The sequence below is a fragment of the Chelonia mydas genome, chromosome 23 (assembly GCF_015237465.2).
Source record: "Chelonia mydas isolate rCheMyd1 chromosome 23, rCheMyd1.pri.v2, whole genome shotgun sequence".
NCBI lineage: Eukaryota > Metazoa > Chordata > Testudines > Cheloniidae > Chelonia > Chelonia mydas.
Window position 1 is genome coordinate 16,703,665 of NC_051263.2, and position 12,351 is coordinate 16,716,015.

The window sequence follows — 12,351 nt, forward strand, 5'->3', positions numbered from 1 at the left end:
ACTTTCAATGCACTAGATTTCACCTGCAGATTAGAGACGACATGTGATGGACGCAGGAAGAGACAAGACATCTTCGACTTCCTGTAGCAGCAGCTAGCAGCTGAGTTCCTTATTTGGGTCTCGGTGGAGCTGGACACTGGGGTGTTGGCGGCAGTGCTGAGGGGCCCCTCACTGCCCCCGTCATGGCATCTGCTCTCACCGTCCTCCTCCTTGGTGAGTATCGGAGACAGCCAGGGCTTGTGTCCATGGGGTGGGGGGATCTGAGATCAGGGCGTGTGTCCATGGGGAGGGGGGGAAATCTGAGACCAGGACGTGTGCCCATGGTGGGGGTTGTGAGACCAGGGCGTGTGGGGGGTGGGATCTGAGACCACGGTGTAGGATCCCGCTGTTCTGGGATCTGGTCCCTAATGGCCCATCTCCTTTCCAGGCTGCTGGCTGGCCGGGTGGAGCGGGGTGTCCAGACGTGAGTATCTGTGGGGAATGGGGCAGCTGGGGGAATTTCCACATAAAGGACTTGGAACATGGGTGGGGGTGAGGGGTGCAGATCCCACAAAGGGATGATCCTGTCAGACCCATGCTCCCTTCCACACCCAGAAGTGGGGACTGAGACCTCGCCCCGCTCATTACAGGGATGGGCACCACACAGCGTGAAGTCCCCTGCACTCAAAGCTCTGTCCCCCAGGAAATACAGAGTGAAGGCACCAGCCACCCCGCAGCACCCCTGTCAAGGTTCCTTCCCCACTCTGAACTCTAGGGTACAGCTCCAAGCGCACGGGCGAGCTGGCCCATGACAGGGACTCCTGGTGATTAATACTAGTCAGTAATGATTTTGGTTCTGGTTTCCGTGGAGCCAGGCAGGGGCTGTATCTGCGCTCAGGGTCTCGCTGGGCCAATCCTCCCCGTTCTGGGATCCCAGGGGTGCTGAGCAGGCCCGAATCCCCGGGTCCTGTCCTCTCCCCAGGGACGTCGGTTCCCTGTATAACTAACAACAGACACCAGGGCTCGAGCTTCCTCATCCCCACACCCCGTCCCTTACAGACGCTGGTTCTATTCCCACAGAGGGAACCAACCTGACTCAGCCAGGAACGACGCCGGCTCCAACCTGCACAGGCAGCTTCAAACCAGGTACCTGTTGTCACGGAGTCCCTGGGCGATGCTCTGGATCTGCTCCCCACGCAGCCAGGCAGGACTCTGGGGAAGTCTCCTTTCTGTGACCAGCGTGTCTGCAGGACACACAGCTCACCCGACTTCCACCTTCCTGGGTCTGACCTCGGAGCATTCAGCCTCCTCTGCCCCTCCGTGCGCTTCCCCCAGCGAGTCCGCCCAGGCGGGGTCCTGGGGAAGCCAGAGGGTCCTGCCCCCTGACTCCGCAGTCAGACGTAACTCTCAGCCAGCCAGTAAAACAGAAGGTTTATTAGACGACAGGAACATGGTATAACACAGAGCTTGTAGGTGCAGAGAACCAGACCCCTCAGCTGGGTCCATTCTGCAGGGCAGTGAGCCAGACAACCACATCTGCACTTCACTCCATGTCCCCAGCCAGCCCCAAACTGAAACTCCCTCCAGCCCCCCCCCCTCCTCTGGGCTTTCCCCTCTCCCGGGCCAGGAGGGCACCTGTCAAGGTTCCTTCCCCACTCTGAACTCTAGGGTACAGATGTGGGGACCTGCATGAAAACCTCCTAAGCTTACTTTCACCAGCTTAGGTTAAAACTTCCCCAAGGTACAAATTAATTTTATCCTTTGCCCCTGGACCCACTGCCACCACCAAACTTTAACTGGGTTTACTAGGAAACATAGTTTGGACATGTCTTTCCCCCCAAAATCCTCCCAACCCTTGCACCCCACTTCCTGGGGAAGGTTTGATAAAAATCCTCACCAATTTGCATAGGTGACCACAGACCCGAACCCTTGGATCTTAGATCAATGAAAAAGCATTCAGTTTTCTTACAAGAAGACTTTTAATAGAAGTAAAGGAATCACCTCTGTAAAATCAGGATGGTCGATACCTTACAGGGTAATTAGATTCAAAACATAGAGAATCCCTCTAGGCAAAACCTTAAGTTACAAAAAAGACACACAGACAGGAATAGTCATTCTATTCAGCACAGTTCTTTTCTCAGCCATTTAAAGAAATCATAATCTAACACATACCTAGCTAGATTACTTACTAAAGTTCTAAGACTCCATTCCTGTTCTATCCCCGGCAAAAGCAGCATACAGACAGACACAGACCCTTTGTTTCTCTCCCTCCTCCCAGCTTTTGAAAAAAGAAAAGGAGTACTTGTGGCACCTTAGAGACTAACCAATTTATTTGAGCATAAGCTTTCGTGAGCTACAGCTCACTTCATTGGATGAAGTGATGATCCGATGAAGTGAGCTGTAGCTCACGAAAGCTTATGCTCAAATAAATTGGTTAGCCTCTAAGGTGCCACAAGTCCTCCTTTTCTTTTTGCGAATACAGACTAACACGGCTGTTACTCTGAAACCAGCTTTTGAAAGTATCTTGTCTCCTCATTGGTCATTTTGGTCAGGTGCCAGCGAGGTTACCTGTAGCTTCTTAACCCTTTACAGGTGAGAGGATTTTTCCTCTGGCCAGGAGGGATTTTAAAGGGGTGTACCCTTCCCTTTATATTTATGACAGCACCTGATTCCTTTGTTCTCCAACCCTTTAGCTCTCACCTTGCAGGGGGGAAGAGCCCAGGCCATCAGTGGCCAGGAAACAGGGTGTCGGCCATTCTCTGTGTCCAGACCCCTACACACACCTGCCCTCTAGGGCTCTGCAATGATCATACACCCTTATCCCACCACCTAGATACTTAAGAACTGCCGAGAGGAAACTGAGGCACCCCCACACTATTCAGAGGAAACATTAAGAACAGTCCCACTTCGTCACACCCTGTAGTGTGTTAAATTGCTCCCCGTAGGAATGTGCTACGTACTGTGTACGATTTACAGTTGCCAGTCCTCGTGCTCTGTGTGTAGGACATTCCTACGGGGAGCAATTTAACACACTACACCTCTCAGTAGCTCGCAGCCCCGCCGCCCAGAGCGCTGGCGGTGCGGCGAGCTGAGGCTACCAGGGCAGGGCCGGGGGCTAGCCTCCCCGGCCGAGAGCACAAGTGCCAGGCAGGACGGTCCCACAGGCCGGATGTGGCTCACAGGCCATGGTTTGCCCACCTCTGATATAGAGGGTGATGGACAGATCCATGGGGACGGACGGCCGTGGGTCGGGGGGATGTGGGTCCTTGGGAACATAGCGTGGTGGACAGATGGGAGCACGTCTGGTGACGTATAGAAAGATGGACTAAGACCTTGTCTACGTGAAAACTGGATCCGAAATGACGAATCCCGTGTGGTTCCCAACCCCCACTGGTGATCTCACAGCGAGTCTGGGCTGTTGGAATTCGCACCCCCTGGGTCGATACAGCCCCGTTGGGCAGACGAGCTCACCTGTACCTCTGTAGACACAGGGACGTTCCTCCTCCAAAATAGGGACAGCCACGCCCAGACCTGCTCCGCAGTGACTCCAAGGGTGAATAGCACCTGGCTGAGGCGGGGACTGTCTCTGTGTTTGTACAGCTCCGAGCACATGGGGGAGCTGCCCACGACAGGGGCTTCTGGTAATTAATACTAGTCAGTAAGGATTTTGGTTCCGGCTGCTGTGGAGCCAGGCAGGGCCTGTATCTGCGCTCAGGGTCTTGCTGGGCCGATCTTTCCCATTCTGGGATCCCCAGGGTGCTGAGCTGGCCCTAATCCCTGGGGCCCATCCTCTCCCCAGGGAGGCCAGCTCAGCCCAGGGAAGAGCCGCAATTGCTGCTTGGGGGGAGGAGAGGTTCCCTGTATAACCAACCACAGAGACCAGGACTCCAGCTTTCTCTCCGCTGTGTCCCGCCCCTGACAGATGCTGGTTCTATTCCCGCAGGGGGAACCAAACCTACTCAGCCGGGAACGACGCTGGCTCCCACCCGCCCAGGCAGCACGGGACCAGGTACCAGTCCTGGGGGCAGGAAATCGCCATCAACCCCCACAGAAGCAGGTTTGTGCAGCCCAAGGAGCCGCCTTCGGGGGGAGCCACGAGGGGCTGTCTGCTTGGGACGGGGGCAGATCCCCAAAGCGAATGCCCCACCTGAAACCTCCCCCCCAGATTCATTTCATATGTGGGGGGGAGGGTGTCACTGGAAAGATGCCAGATTTGCTTGGTGGGGACAGGGCCTGGGAGAGCTTCCCCGCAACGGACAGCCTCACCCCGGGGGTCCCACAGACTGGGGAGATGGAGGGAGCTACAGCTGCCAAGATAGCACCAAGTGGGACTCGCCCGTCTGGTTGGAGCCCAGCGACCCTGTGCAGCTGGTGGTAGCAGGTGAGGGTCCTGGATCGGCTTCCCCGCGCGCAGCCCCACCCACAGCCGGACCCTCAGAAGCCCTGGACCCAGCAGAAGGGACGCCCTGGTGGGGAGCAGGGACAGAGTCACTGGGGGGTTCCCCAGCCAGGGGGCGGCAGCAGCCGCTGGAGTTTCAGGGCTGATGGCTCGGGGCTCGGTTCCCTCCCTCCCCCATCCCAGCCCATGCTCGTTTGCATCCCATTGAGGGAACTGACCCAGCTGGGCCCCAGCAGCCGGACCCCCCACCCCCCCACGGAGCCGGCGGGAGAAGGTGAGCGGGAGAAATGGAACAATTCATCCCCCAGGGAACAGGGCTCCCCGCTCAGATGCCCAAGGGGCCTTCGGGCCGTTTGGAGGGGGCTGGTCCCTGCAGACAGAACTGATGGGTTCAGTTCTTCTATATGGAGGGTGATGGACAGATCCATGGGGACGGACGGCCACGGGTCGGTGGGGATGTGGGTCCTTGGGAACATAGGGCGGTGGACAGATGGGAGCACGTCTGGTGACGGATAGAAAGATGGACTAAGACCTTGTCTACGTGATAACTGGACCCAAATGTTGAATTCCATGTCGTTCCCAACCCCCCCGGTGATCTCAGAACGAGTCTGGGCTGTTGGAATTCGCGCCCCCTGGGTCAATACAGCCCCGTTGGGCAGACGAGCTCACCTGTAGCTCTGTAGACACAGGGATGTTCCTCCTCTGAAATAGGAACAGCCGCTTCCAGACCTGCTCCGCAGTGACTCCAGGGGGGAATGGCACCTGGCTGGGGCAGGGACCGTCTCTGTGTCATTTGTCCGTACAGCTCCGAGCACACGGGGCAGCTGGTCCACGACGGGGGCTCCTGGTGATTAATACTAGTCAGTAATGATTTTGGTTTCAGTTTCCAGGCAGGGGCTGTATCTGTGCTTAGGGTCTCACTGGACCGATCCTTCCCGTTCTGGGATCCCAGGGCCACTGAGCCAGCCTGAATCCCTGGGTCACGTCCTCTCCCCAGGGACGTCGGCTCAGCCCGGGGAAAAGCCACCATTGCCAGTTGCGGGGAGGAGAGGGTCTCCGTATAACTAACCACAGACACTAGGGCTCCAGGTTTCTCACCCCTGTCCCCTGCCCCGACAGACGCTGGTTCTATTCCCTCAGAGGGAACTGACCCGACTCAGTCAGAAACGACGCCGGCTTCCACCTGCCCAGGCAGCACGGGGCCAGGTACCGGGGCTGGTGGGGGGTAATCAACATCAAACCAGCCCTGGAAACAATCCCACCTCGGGGGCCTCACAAACTGGGTTGCTATGCTGCCCACTGGCACCACAAAGCCACCCGTGTGGGGCACAGCTCGGTGCATATCCCCCTGGAGAACGGCGCTGGGGATAATGATCCCGTGTATCCCGTCTGTCTGCCTGAGTCTACAGACAGCCCTGGGGAATGGCTCAGAAGCAGGGATCCCCCTTCGCAGGGGTGCTGCCCAGTGTGGCATTATCCCTGGAACCTATGAATGCAGATAGACACGGTGTTAACATTTGAACCCACTGATTCAGAGTGACATATTGCTGACTCTGGAACCTAATGATGGCTGTTCCAATGACAGCACCGTTACATCTTCCGCTGCTGATCACTTCACCAGGGCACGGTTCTCCCAATGATCTCAAAGCGCCCTCTCCGGCCAGAAGCCCCCTCCCACTGCCATCCCCCCACCCATATGATTCCTATGCAGAAGTGAGCTGAAGCTGCTGAGAAATTCCCAGGACAGGGGCAGGACCCGAGGGCAGGGGGGCGGGTGATGCAGGATCTGGGCCCAGCTGGCTTCACAAGCATGGGGCCTGAGGTAGACCCCACACACACACCCTGCCCCCACCCCAGTACAGCCCTCTGCCTTTGGGAGGGAACCCCCTGACCACTATTACCCAGAATCCCCTCTGCTCCTGCCCCTCTCCCCATTAGCCCCACAGAATATTCTGCTGTGGGTCCCTGGGTCCTCGAGGGGGAGGGCCTGGGGCAGCAGGTAACGAACCAGCCGCTCACGGCGCTCACGGCCTGCTGCTGCTTCCCAGGTGGATCGGAACCAAGCGCAGCACCGGATCTGACCCGCCGCATCATGGCCGGGGTGAGCGCGACAGCCGCCGGCCTCCTCCTCCTCCTCCTGGCCTTCCTCTGCTCCAGAAGCACCCGAGGAAGTGAGTGCCCCGCCCAGCGAGGGAAGGGTTAAACCCGCTGCTAAGCCGGGCTGGGAAGGGGTCATGGCTTGGATGGGAGACAGGCCCCAGGGGGTGGGGCAGGGGCCCAGCAGGGGATGCCCTCCCCTGACAGTGAGAGAGGGTGACCAGATAGCAAGGGTAAAAAATCGGGGCAGGGGGTGGGAGGTAATAAGAGCCTATGTAAGAAAACGCCCCCAAAATCAGGACTGTCCCTCTAAAATCGGGACATCTGGTCACCCTACAGTGAGAGCGGGCCCCAAACCCCATGGGCAGCACTAGGGGGCGCTGTGTTGCAGTAAGAAGGGCAATGGGGGCACTAGGGGGCGCTGTGCTGCAGGGGGCAGGGACCTGTCTCTAAGGTATCCAGGCTCCGCAGCTGGAGGGGGCGGGGCTCCCCGGGCAGAGCGGTGTGTGGGACTCCCTCCTGGGCCCCCCATACCAGCTGCCCTATAGGGCTGAGGGGCAGGGCTGGTACATGGGGATCCAGGTCGACTCATGGACGATTTTGCTTCGTGTCCCTGCAGGGAAAGCACTAGACCCAAGACAGAGCAGGTGAGACCAGAGCTCTGCTCCCCACCCCCGATCTACCTGCCCCACGACACAGGACTCCTGGGTTCTCTCCCCAGCTCAGAGAGGCGACTAGGATCTAATGGTTAGATCAGGAGGGCTGGGAGCCAGGATTCCTGGGTTCTCTCCCCAGCTCAGGGAGGGGAGTGGGATCTAATGGTTAGATTGGGGGCGGCTGGGAGCCAGGACTCCTGGGTTCTTTCCCTGGCTCTGGGAGGGAAGGGTTCTGGGAGGGGAGTGAGGTCTAATTGATAGATCAGGGGGGCTGGGAGCCAGGACTCCTGGTTTCTCTCCCCGACTCGGGATGGGAAGTAGCATCTAGTGGTTACTACAGGGGGGGCTAGGAGCCAGGACTCCTGGGTTCTGTCACTATCTCTCTCTCTCTTTCTCCCAGTAGGGAGTCCGACGCTGCAGCCACCGACTGTAAGTCACACATGAGGGGGCAGCCATGGAGCAGGGGGGAAGGGCGGGTGTCCCCTGGCAGGGGCTGTGTCCTGGGGGGGGCGGGGTTAATGCTGATGTGGGTGCAGCCCTGACTCACTGTGTACCTTTGGGGGCACCCCTGCCACACTCTGTGTCTCAGTTTCCCCTGCTGCACCATGGGGCTAGTGACCCTGCCCCACCCCAGTGAGCTGGGGGGCAGGCTGGCCAGCCTGCAAAAGGCTCAGATGGGGGTGGGGGGCTGGGCCCTGGGCCCTGATCTGGACCCAGCCACTCACCGAGGTGTGTGTGTGTGTGTGTCTATTCCACAGACACCCTCATCGGCGAAGGAAAGGAGCTGGATGTCCTAGTAAGTGGCCCCCACTCCTCACCACCCCCCCCCAGCACCAATGGACCATCCAGCCTCCCCCCGCCCAGCCACCATCCAGCCCTGCAAAGGTCCCACTAGAGCCATGTTCTGACGCTGGCCCCCCAGACTCTGCCTGGTCTCTCACCCTCCCCCCCCCCCCGTGCCCCCTCAGGGCAGACACCGGAGCTGGGGATCAGCACCGAGGCTCCCCCACGAGAGGGGCGGGAGACCCAGAACAGAGAGAATAAGAGCCTGACCCTGCACCCCGCAAGCTCACCTTGACCCCCTCAAACCATCCTGCAAACGCTTGCATTTGTCTGAGATTTGCAGAGGGTCAGCCGAATTCCATGGGGGGCAGCTGCCAGGGTGGGGGAATTTCCCTCATCTCTGCCCCATGGGGCTCTGTGGGCTGGAGTGAGCGGGCAGGGAGGGGGGGGTGTTCCTGGATTCCCTGGGGGGCAGGGGGAAGAGCAGCTCTCAGGAGCCCCCTGCTGGACAGGACAGAGCATGTCAAAGCAACTGTGCATGGGGGGCGGAGCTGTGGGGGCATCGCTGCCCCCTAGTGGCTGGGATCAGAATAGTCTGGTGTGTGTGGGTTGGTGTTGGCACACACACACACACACACACACACACACACCCCGGTGCCTCTCTCCCCTCCCAGCCCCAGGAGCCCGACCCCGGCGCTGAGGGACTCACCTACGCTGAGGTGGACACCCAGGTGCTGTAGGCCAAGCGGGGGGGTCCGGCCCCTGCCCCCGAGCCCGTCCTGCCATCAACGTGAGCCGGGGGTGCAGGGGCGCCCCCCACAGCGTGAACCCAGGGGGAGTCATCGGAGCGACGGGACAGGGAGCGGCGGCCACCAGGGGGTGACAGATTGATTCCCCCCCCCAGAGAACGGGCTTGGCTTATAGCCCCCCCCGTAGCCCCCCCTCCAGCTGGTGCTGCCCCACCCAGCCCCATGGGTGGGGGGCCAGGAGGGCTCAGCGCCAGGAGGGGGAGGGGACACGCCGTGGCAGCTGTTTGTGTTATTTTGTACCCTGTTAATCTCCAGATTTGTAATAAACACAGAACCACAAACCGTCCCCCCCCCCCCCGGGCACCCTGCAGCCCCCCTGTACCCGCGCCGGGAGTGTGTGTTTCACCTGGGGGAGGTGGGATCACTCTGGGGTGGAGTGGGGGAGCTGGGTATCCAGGGACCCCTCGCCCAGCACCGGGACGTGACGCCTCTGGGGTGGGGTGCGGCAGCTGTTCCACCCAGAGAGTCGATGGCTGCGAACCGGACGGGCCCGGGGACCGAGCTGGCCGAGCGGCACGGGCAGGAGAGAACGGCCGGCCCGGAAGCAGTGTAACCTGGCGCTCCAGCCCCCCGCCCGCCTGGCGCTTCCCCACAGGGGCCCCGGGCCCTGCCGCTGGGCCGACCGGGGAATCCCCGCTAGCTGGGAGCAGCGTGGGGGCTACGACACAGAGCAGGGCATTCCTGGTTCCCTCCAGCAGGGGGCAGCCGGGACACACAAACATACGCCCTGCACTCTGACATCCCCCCTGGCAGCCCCCCCCCCCCTTTGGCCCTTGCAGAGGTGGGGGAGCTGCTCTAGCAGACCCATTCCCATCCCCACTCACGCACCGAGCTGCCAGGCCTCAGCTCCGGGTTGCCAGGTGGCACCGACACCAAGGGCCGAACAGGGGAGTGGGTGGAGATCCCTCGTGGGCAGGGGGGAGGGTGCTTTGATGGCAATGGGGGGGGGCTCTGGGGAGCGACTGGCAGCCCCCCCCCCCCCCCCCCCCCCCGGCGCACGGCCTTTGTTGTGATTGCTGTTTAGCATTCTGCCGGGTGCCTCCGCTAAGGGCTGCTAGGAAGCCGGCGGCCTTACCGGCATCTCGCCTCTGCCAGGAACCAGCCGCTTGTAAACACCGGGCCAGCCAGAAACCCCGTGGGAGGGCTCCCCTCCCCACGACTGTGTGTGCCAGGGGGGTAAGTGGGCCTGGAGCACCCCACACACACACCCACCCAGAGCAACATACACAGCTCCTCCCTCCACCAATGCACCCCCACCCGCAGCAAGGGGCAGAAGGGACCTCTGGGACTGGGCCTCTCTCTTGGGGTGGAACGGGGGACAGGTGGCACCACGGGGTGTCATGCCTGGGGGGTGGGAGGGAGACGCCTGGGAGAGGGACTGAGACCCAGCGTGAAGGCCACAGAACAGGAACAACACTACTGGGTGGGAGCCGGCGTCCCCTAGAGGGGACAGGCCCGGCGCCCCCTAGAGGGGAGAAGCCCCGTGCCCCATTCCCCGCCCCCCTGAGCCAGCCAGTCCCCACGCTGGGGCCGGATGGGAGCCGGTGCCCCCAAAGGGGGAAAGGCCACTTGCCCCATTCCCCGCCCCCCGAGCCAGCCAGTCCCCGCCCTGGGGCCGGATGGGAGCCAGTGCTCCCTAGAGGGGAAAGGCCCCGCACCCCCTTGAGCCAGCCAGTCCCCGCGCTGGGGCCGGATGGGAGCCGGTGCCCCCAAAGGGGGAAAGGCCCCATGCCCCATTCCCCGCCCCCCTGAGCCAGCCAGTCCCCGCGCTGGGGCCGGATGGGAGCTGCGCCCCCTAGAGGGGAAAGGTCCCGCGCCCCATTCCCCACCCCTCTGAGCCAGCCAGTCCCCGTGCTGGGGCCGGATGGGAGCTGGCGCCCCCTAGAGGGGAAAGGCCCCATGCCCCATTCCCCGCCCCCCTGAGCCAGCCAGTCCCCGCGCTGGGGCCGGATGGGAGCTGCGCCCCCTAGAGGGGAAAGGTCCCGCGCCCCATTCCCCACCCCTCTGAGCCAGCCAGTCCCCGTGCTGGGGCCAGATGGGAGCCGGCGTCCCCAGAGGGAAGAGGCCCTGTGCCCCATTCCGCGCCCCCCTGAGCCAGCCAGTCCCTGCGCTGGGGCCGGATGGGGCGTCCCTCTCGCACGCTGTCCTCTGGGGCTCTGTGTGTGTCACTCAGGCTGGGAAATGAAATGAACTCACTGCCAACCAGCTGCAGCCAAAGGGGAACCTGCCGTGGGGGGTGGGGGGTGGGCAGGGTTCCTGCACATGGCGTGGGGAAGGGAGGGGGGCAAGGAGTGAAAGGGGAAAAAGAGAAGAGGATGGGGGTGGGGGCTGGGAGCCAGGACTCCTGGGTTCTATGCCCACCTCTGGGAGGGGAGCAGGGTCTAGTCGTTTGAGCTTGGTATAGTGGTTGTGGGAGGGCAGGACTCCTGGGTTCTCAGCCCAGTTCTGCCACAGCTGTGGACAAATCCATTCTCAGTGCCTCAGTTTCCCCATCTGCCCCATGGGGTGAGGGCTCTCGGCTGGCCCCAGGGGAGGGTTGCAAGAGTTGGTGAATTCCCAGCAAAGGGCCATGGGCTGTGTTCAGGCATCCAGCCCCCATCCGGGGGCCGGCGATGGAGGGGACCCAGCGAGGGCTCAGGACCCCCGGGACCTGGCTCTGAGAACAGGCAGCAGGGAGAACTGAGCACCCAGCCAGGTGCTACTGACACCTGTCAATCATCTGTCAACCTCCCTACTCCACCACAGGGCCCTGACACCCCCTGGCCACTCCCCAATACCTCAGGGGTGGCCGAACCTCAGTGGGGGGGATAGCAGGGATTCTCCCTCCGGACTCCTGGGTTCTGCAGAGGTTCCCCCAGATTCTCTCTCTGGGGCACAGGGGCCACTATGCCTGCTGCTCCATTGGAGGTGGGGGGATAGTGGCTGGTATTGGAGGGGTGCCCTCCCCCAGCGGGGGGCACCAGCAGGGCCCCAGATTTTAAATGGTTTTTCATTATATCCCTTGTTCAGCTCCCATCTGGCCACAGTCCAGGGACTGGCTGGCTCAGGGGGGCGGGGAATGGGGCAGGAAGCCTCTTCCCTGTAGGGGGTGCCAGCTGAGATCCAGCCCTAGATCAGTAGATACCAAAAGTCCTTCTTGGGTGACTCGTGTGTGTAATGAGTTTGTGGGGTCTCAGCCCCGCTTCCTGGGCACCCACAATGCGCAGCCCTCTCCTCCGCCAGGTGGTTTAGTGGAGCCCTGGATGGGCCAGGGAGACTGACCCCTTTTTGCCCCCACCCACCCCCGTGTGTGTGGGGGGGGCTTCAGGGATGAGATAAAGAAAGAGAAAAATGTGAAGTGCGAAGAAAGAAAGAAAGAAAGAAAGAAAGAAAGAAAGAAAGAAAGAAAGAAAGAAAGAGGGAGAGGGAGGGGGAAGGACACAAAGGGAGAGGGGTAGAACAGAAAAGGGGGAAAGCACAGACAAAGTAGAAGGAGGAGGGGGAAGGAGGTGGGAGAGGGGAGCGGGCAGGGGAGTCCGGGGGGGGGGGGAGCGCAGTGGGCGGGGGGAGAGCAGATGAAGGAGGAGGGGGAAGGAGGTGGGAGAGGAGCAGCAGGGCAGGGGGATTGAGGGGAGGGCAGGGAGGGAAG

General features: G+C 61.3%; 2 protein-coding genes across 7 annotated transcripts in view; both read right to left on the reverse strand.

The window, feature by feature from the left end:
- The window catches only part of LOC119564866 (immunoglobulin superfamily member 1), a 999,687-nt gene that overhangs the window by 798,240 nt on the left and 189,096 nt on the right, over positions 1-12,351 (reverse strand). The window lies entirely within an intron of this gene.
- Positions 1-12,351, reverse strand: part of LOC119564865 (immunoglobulin superfamily member 1) — a 798,058-nt gene that overhangs the window by 655,490 nt on the left and 130,217 nt on the right. The window lies entirely within an intron of this gene.